The sequence below is a fragment of the Sciurus carolinensis genome, chromosome 8 (assembly GCF_902686445.1).
Source record: "Sciurus carolinensis chromosome 8, mSciCar1.2, whole genome shotgun sequence".
Lineage (NCBI taxonomy): Eukaryota > Metazoa > Chordata > Mammalia > Rodentia > Sciuridae > Sciurus > Sciurus carolinensis.
The window spans coordinates 24,945,177-24,953,333 of NC_062220.1; positions in this window are offsets into that span (position 1 = coordinate 24,945,177).

Here is an 8,157-nt window from a genome sequence, read left to right on the forward strand (position 1 = left end):
CACTTAGCATGGTATTTTCCAACTTCATCCATTTACCAGCAAATGCCATAATTTTATTCTTCTTTATGGCTGAGTGATATTCCATTGTGTGTATATTCCACAGTTTCTTTATTCACTCGTCAAATGAAGGGCTTCTAGGTTGGTTCCATAATCTAGCTATTGTGAATTGAGCAGCTATGAACATTGATGTGATCAGCATCACTGTAGTATGCTGATTTTAAGTCCTTTGGGTATAAACTGAGGAGTGGGATAGCTGGGTCAAATGGTGATTCCAGTCCAAGGTTTCTGAGGAATCTCCATACTGCTTTCCAGAATGGCTGTACCAATTTGCAACTCCACCAGCAATGTATGAGTGTGCCTTTTTCCTCACATCCACGCAAACACTTATTATTGTTTGTGTTCTTGATAATAGCCATTCTAATTAGAGTTAGATGAAATCTTTAGGGTGATTTTAATTTGCATTTCTCTAATTACTAGGGATGATGAGCCCTTTTTCATATATTTGTTGATCACCTGTACATCTTCTGTGAAGTGTCTGCCAGTTCCTTAGCCCATTTATTGATTGGGTTCTTTGTATTTTTGGTGTACAGTTTTTTAAGTTCCTTATAAACTTTGGGGATTAGTGCTCTGTCTGAAGTGTGTGTGGAAAAGATTTTCTCCCACTCTGTAGGCTCTCTTTTCACATTATTGATTGTTTCCTTTGCTGAAACAAAAGCTTTTTAGTTTGAATCTGTCCCATTCATTGATTCTTGCTTTTATTTCTTGCGCTATGAGTGTCTTGTTAAGGGAGTCTAAGCCAGATATCTTTAATGAAGGATTCTAGAAACTGCTGCAGAATACTTCCACTAACATCCCAGTGGCTGGAACTTACTTTACCTTGCTACACTCTGCTGCAAAGGAGACTAGGAGATGGTCTTAGTTGTGTTTGTTATAAAAATGCTAAAATTTTCTTACAGTTCTACATAAGAAAGGAGCGCATTGCATCATAGAACGGTTAGCAATCTCAACTACATAATTGTATAAAATTAAAACAGTAAGACCTAGCTGGGCACTATGGCACATGTCTGTAATCCCAGTGGCTAAGGAGGCTGAGGCCAGAAGATTGCAAATTCAAGGTCATACTCGGCAATTTATCAAGACCCTTAGCAACTTGGTGAGACCCTGTCTTGAAAAGAAAAGGGCTGGGATGTAGGTCAATGGTTAAGTGTCCCTGGATTCAATCCCTAGTACCAAAAAAAAAAAAAAAAAAAAAAAAAAAAAAAAAAAAAAAAAAAAAAAGAAAAGAAAAGAAAGAAAGAAAAGAAAAGAAAAGAAAAAGAAAAACAAACAAAAAATCAGTAAGATCAATAATTAGTGAAGCATAAAGGGGAAAAGACTGGCTCCTAGGATTTGATTGATTAATTAAAAGATCTAAATAAATATCTGCTTGTCAGAAGTAGCATTGCTTAGCATGGATTCTAGGAAAAGAGCACTTCTAGGAATCAGACATAGGGAATACCAATCCATATGCTCTCTAGGAGTAGGGAAAACTCAGTCTTTGGTCCTGACAAATGTTCCCATCAGAACGTAGATGGAAAAGCAGGGGGTATAACCAACAGACTGTGAGTAAACCAGGTCTTGTTGGTAACACCACCTCTATTATTGGACGACAGCTGTCTTAGACTACTCTGTTGTCATTGGGCAGTGGCTTCATCTAACTCCTCTGGTGCTTTCCGTGGCCACTGGCAGGCAACCTGCCTGCCGGAGAGAGAGTGTTGAAAGACTTGGTGGGGAGGAGTAGCTGACCTTGCCGCAGGTCCAGTTCTCACTGATCGTGAGTGAATCGACAATCTGGTGCTGCTCTCTGCCTCTTGTGTTCTTTTCCTGGTGTGAGTCTGTCCTACCACTGGGCATTGCCAAGGGCAGGCCTCTAGTCCCTTAGAGTGGAAGTGCTGATCCTGGACTGGGGTCATTGTTCCCAAAGGGTCTTTCCCAGCTCCAGAACGTTTTGCTGAGATGACACTGCCATCAGCTCTCAGTATTTCTAGAATATATGGAAGACAGTGTTTTGTTACCCATATTTTATTTTTTTATGATGATGTGAGAAATGGGAAGAGATACTGTGAGTCGTGGAAGAGATACTAGGTTTCATATCAAGAGACTTAGGTCTAAATTGCACAACTGTCAGACTGTACCTCTCTGAACTTCATTTGTAAAGTGGGCATAGCAAGATGTGTCTTGCCTACTGAAACCTTTGCTGCACAGAATGAAGCTCCTCCCACAGGCAGATCGCCTCCATGAACACATATGGCATTCAGAGCTAAATATGCAGTAATGTGCTGGCTACCCATCATAGTGCACCTTATCTGTAACTTTCAACCATAATGTTTAATTCACTACACTCTCCCACGCCTGTACTATGTCAGATAGTCTACTCTACCTCATGGCATAGAAAACATGATCTTCATCCTCTGCACTTATGATTTTCCCCCTAACATACCCTTCTTTCCAAAATGAAAACAACTTTTTAAAAATCTTGAATATAATATATACTTGCAGAGAAAATGCATGCAACACAGAAAAGTAAAAAGATGAGAATAAGAATCTCCCTAAATCCCATTACTCAAAGGTAATTACCAGGCACACCTGGGAGCTCTCCCTCTAGCTGACTTTGCCTTTATTGACATCTTCAAATATAACAAAGGGCAGAAAATCATAATCATGGGAACACAAAAGGGCAAGTCCTATATTCCTTTGTGTATAGTATTTAAATATAATTTATTTTCTTTTTGCAGTAAGGAAAGGTAACATACGCACGATTAATAATTCAAACGCTAAAAAGTAGACAATACTGTAAAAGGTCATCTTTCTCCCATTCATTTTTCTTTCTTTCTTTTTTGCAGTACTGGGGACCTTTTTATTTTCTAACTTGAGACAAGGTCTTGCTAAATTGCCAGGTCTGGCCTTGAATTTGCAATCCTTCTGCCTCAGCCTCTCAAATTGTTGGGATTACAGGCTCTGTATGCCTTTCTCCCTTTCTTGATTTACATCATCATTCCCTAGAGGAGTCCATATTACTACGATCTTCTGTATCTTCCTGGAATTTTTTGTTGTTGTTGTTGTTTAGCACTCTATGCCTTTGGAAGAACAATTTTTCAATTTTTGTTTTAGAGGTCAGTTGTGGTGGTTTATGGCTGAGGATTGCAAGACTGAGGTCAGCCTGGGCCAATTAGTGAGACCCTGCTCAAAATAAATTAAAAAAAAAAAATGGTATGGACATAGCTCAGTGGCAGAGAGTTTGCCTAGCATATGCAAGGTCCTGTGTTCAATTTCCAGTACTGCAAAAAATTTTTTTACAAACTAACAGCAATATTGGTTTTTGTTTGTTTTGTCTTGTTCTACAAGTTTTAACACATGTACAGATTCCTGTAACCACCTCCCGCATCAGGATGTGGAACAGCTCCATAGCCCCCCACAACCCCTCCAGTGCTATCCTTTCGTAGTCACATTCCCATTACCCCATGAAATCACTGGTATGTCCTTTGACAAGAGTTTGTCTTTTCAAGAATATCCTAAAATGGAATCATCCACTATGTAACTCTTGAAACTGGCTCCTTACACTCAGCATCATACCTTTAGAAATCTTCCAAGTTGTCACCAGAGTCAGTAGTTTGATTCTTTCTGTCATCAATTAGTAGCTCAGTGGATAGATTTATCAGTTTGTTTATGGTTTTAGCCAGTGAACAGCATCTGGGTTGTTTCTAGTTTGAGACAATTATATCTTTTAACTTTGTGTGTCTGTGTGTGTGGTGCTGGGGATTGAACCCAGGGCCTTGTGCTTTTGAGGCAAGCCCTCTACCAACTAAGCTATATCCCCAGCCCTTGAGACAATTATGAATAGAGCTGCTGCAAACATCTGGGTGTGGGATTTTGTGTGCATGTTTTCATTTCTCTTGGTAAAATACCTACGAGTGGGTTTGCTGAGTGGGTTTGCTGCGTCATGTGGTAGATGGTAGCTTTAAGCTGCCAAACTCTTTTCCAAGTGGTTGTGCCATATTGCATTCCTGCCAGCAATGTAAGGGAGTTCCATTTGCTCCGTGTCCTTGTCAGCACTTGGTATAGTCAATACTCTGGTGTATCTGTGGTACTGGGAATTGAACCTAGGGGTGCTTTACCACCAAGTAACATCCCCAACCCTTTTTATTATTTTTATTTTTTGAGACAGAGTCTCACTAAGTTGCCGAGGCTGGCCTTGAACTTGTGATCTCCTGCCTCAGCCTCCTGAGTCACTGGGATTACAGGCATGCACCTACACCTGGTGGGATAGTTAATTTTTTTTTTCTCTGTATGATAATCTTTATTTATTTATTTATTTTTTTGGTGGTACTGGGATTGAACCCAGGGGTGCTTTACCACTAAGCTACATCCCCAACCATATATATATATATATATACATTTTTTTTTTTGAGACAGGATCTCATCAATTTGCAGAGGCTGATCGCAAACTTAGAATCCTCTGGTCTCTGTCTCCTGAGTAGCTGGGATTATAGTCAGGTGAATGCTGTTGCTCCTGGCTGTATGGTAGCCTTATAGATCAAAAATAAAGGAATATTACAGGTAATCCTCCTTTTGTTCTCTTAGTTGATGGGACCTGAGGGGAATTCATCTTGCTTGCTACTTCATTTCTCTTCAATGACACTCTCTCCCATGTTTTCTTTGGGATCGTTAATTTTTAAAAAAAATTTTTGCCATTCTGTGAAGTATGTAATGGTAATTCATCATGGTTTTAATGTCTATTTCCCTAATAGCAATGATGTTGAGCATCTTTTCAATGTGTTTGCCTTCTATAGATCCTCTTTGAAGAATCATTTGTTCAAGAATTCTGTCCAGGGGCTGGGGAGATAGCTCAGTCAGTAGAGTGCTTGCCTTGTAAGCACAAGGCCCTGGGTTTGATCCCCAGCACCCAAAAAAAAAAAAAAAAGGAATTCTGTCCATTTTTAAATTGAATTGTCCATTTCTTACCTCTTTTGAGAGGTCATTATATATTTTAGCTGCAAATTCTTTGCCAGACGTGATTTGTAAATATTATCCCTGTTATCATTTTAACAGTTTTTGTAGAGCAAAAGTTTTAAGTTTGATTAAATCTGAAAGAAATATGTATATTTAGGATGCTGGTGATCAAACCCAGGGTCTTGTGTATACTAAGCTAGCATTTTACTGCAGAGCTATGCCCTCAGCCCTGGAAGAAATATTTTAGTATAAGTTTGGTTTAGAGGTAAAATGAACGTCCAGTGTCCCTGCTCTGTTAATTGGTGATAACCAGTGGGCACCTGCTCTGGTTGGCATGTGGTTTGTCTTCCAAAGATTCCTGTGTTGGAAACTTGTTCCCCAGAATAGCAGTAGTGAGAGGTGGTGGACTTTAAGACGTGGGGCCTACTGGGAGGTAATTAGGTCATTGCAAGCAGTGTCCCCAGGGGGAATTAATGATGTTATCACAGAGTGAGTGTTTGTGAGATGGGTTGTTTTAAAACAGGGAGCCTTACCTGCCAAAACTGTCTGACTTCCTCTTTTGCCATGTGATCTCTCCCTCTCACACACTTCTGCCATGTTGCAATCCTCCATGATGTTATCAAACAGGAAGAAGCTGACCAGAGCTGGCATCATGCTATTTGGATTTTCAATCTCTAAAACTGTAAACTAAATAAACCTCTTTTCTTCATAAGTTACCCATCATCAGGTATTTTGTTATAGCAACACAAACTAACATAGCACCTAAAAAGACCCCTTTTAAGTGCCTTCTCTAGCTGTCTCACTGTTACTTTCACACCATGCTGTGTCCCCCACAAAAGACATAGGTTGACACCTAATCACCAATGTGATCATATTAGGAGGTAGAACTTTTGGGGAGGTGATTAGGTCATGAGGGCAGAGGCTTAATGAATGGGGTTAGTATCTTCATAAAAGAGCCACCAAAGAACTGTGTTGCCCCTTCTACCGTGTGAGGACACAACAGGATGGCATTGTCTATAAATCAGGAAACAATCCCTCACCACAAACCTCATCTGCCTGTATTTTAATTATGGACTTCTCAGGCTCTGAAACTGCAAGCAATAAAATTCTGTTGTGTGTAAGCCACCCAATCTATGGTATTTTTTAACAGCAACCTAAACAGACTGACATACTACTTTATCAAACATTCTTTATCATGGTTTTAACAATAGTCATGTAACTTTTTGCCTTAAGACATGTTTCAAAGTTGACATTTTGGGGAATGTGCCCCAGACAAGCAAACGTTCCTGAAGTCAGGCTTATATCCTAAAGCCTACAGGTGAGATAAAGAGAGGAAGCTCTACTCCTGTGAGGAAGGAGCGGAAGAAAGAAAGAGGAAGCTGGCGAAGGGAAGGTTCTGATTGTACCTGTGGCCATTCCAAATAGTCACCAAACATTTCCAGAAATAACTCATGAGTGCTGCGAGTGATTCTGTTGAGATGGTTCTAGTGATGGTGAATCCCACCTGGGATTCCTTGAAAGCAGCTCCCAAGGCAGCAGTGAAGGAAATGAGAAAGGGAGCTCTGGGAACTGGCAGAACCATGTAGGGATATTCTCAGATTTCAGTAGCCTAGGACCTAGTCAGAGAATCTGTGGAAATTCTTCCAGAATCCTAAGAAAGTGGGAGGTTCCTGCTATTTCTGGCCTGTACATGCATGTGTAAATACCAACATATCATAAGATTCACAGCAATTGGAAGCATACTACATAAAATTAGGTAACTCATTTTTCACACTCAACCATATATTAACAAATGTATAATATCTTATCGAACATAATATTCTATCAAGCTGGGTGTAGTGATGCATGCCTGTAATTCCAGCAACTTGGGAGGCTGAAGCAGGAGAATCACATATTCAAGGCCATCCTCAGCAACTTAGTGAGATCCTGTCTCTAAATAAAAATAAATAAATAAATAAATAAAAATAGGGCTTGGATGTTGCTCAGTGGTAAATCAATCCTGGGTTCAGTTCCCAGTATCTGCCTCCCCACCAAAAAAAAAAAAAAAAAAAAAAAAAAAAAAAAAAAAGACATAATATACTATCACCTATAAATGTATTATACATTTATTTTATTTTGATTTTTTGTGATGCTAGGGATTAAACCTAGGACTTCAAGCTTGTAAAGTAAGTGCCCTACCCCTGAGTCACCTCCCTTGCTTTATGTGCCATAATTTTAGATGTAAGAAAGTAATATGGTTTGGATCTGGAATGTCCCCTGAAAGTTCACATGTTGAAGACTTGGTCCCCATTGCAGCAATGTTCGGAGGTGGGGCTTTGGGAAGTTTTTGGCTCATGAGGGTTCAGACTTCATCAATGGACTAATCTATTGATACCTGAATGGACTCCAGGGAGGTGGTGGAAACTGCTGGTAGGTGGAGCATTTTTGGAAGAAGTATGTCACTGGAGGCATGCCCTTGGGTACTATAACTGGTCCCTGCCCCACTCCCTGCCATGAACTGAGCCGCTTTTCTCTGCCACCCTCTTCCACCATGAGTTTTGGTCATGACTACATGTAATTAGTTACCTATCAATAGGTGACTGTTTATGTGGGCAGTGTATTGTCAAAAAATTGCTCACTTGGATTATGTAGTTGCAATAAATTTCTAGGAATTTAATTTATTGGACAAGGGTTATAGATATTCAAAGTGTTGGTATATGTCACCAGAATGCCCTTCAGAACTGCAAGATGATGACCTTTCCCTCATGATCTTGACAATATAGAAAAATCCTTCTAATATGTAAGACTTGGTCCACTTTACTGCTTTTATTTGCATTTCATTGACTACAGGTGAGGCATAACTCTTTTCTTGTATTTATTAGTAATTTATGTTTTTGATAGCTTGTTCATATTCCTGTAAACCTGGTTTTCCAAAATGACACAAGACATAGACAATTATAGTAGGTGAATTATTGATTCTCCAAGGAGAAAGAAGCAGAGAAATAGAAAAACATAACATTGCATAGTACAAATGTGTCTTATATATTTATTTTTTAATTTGGAAACTGTGGTGAAATTAGCATAATTGCCTGGAAGCAGCCCTGAAAGTTTGTTCAAGGTTATTTGGACCAGCCAGCTGGAACTGTGCTGACTCTGGTAGAAGGATCTGTAGCGAGCTCCACCTCCCCA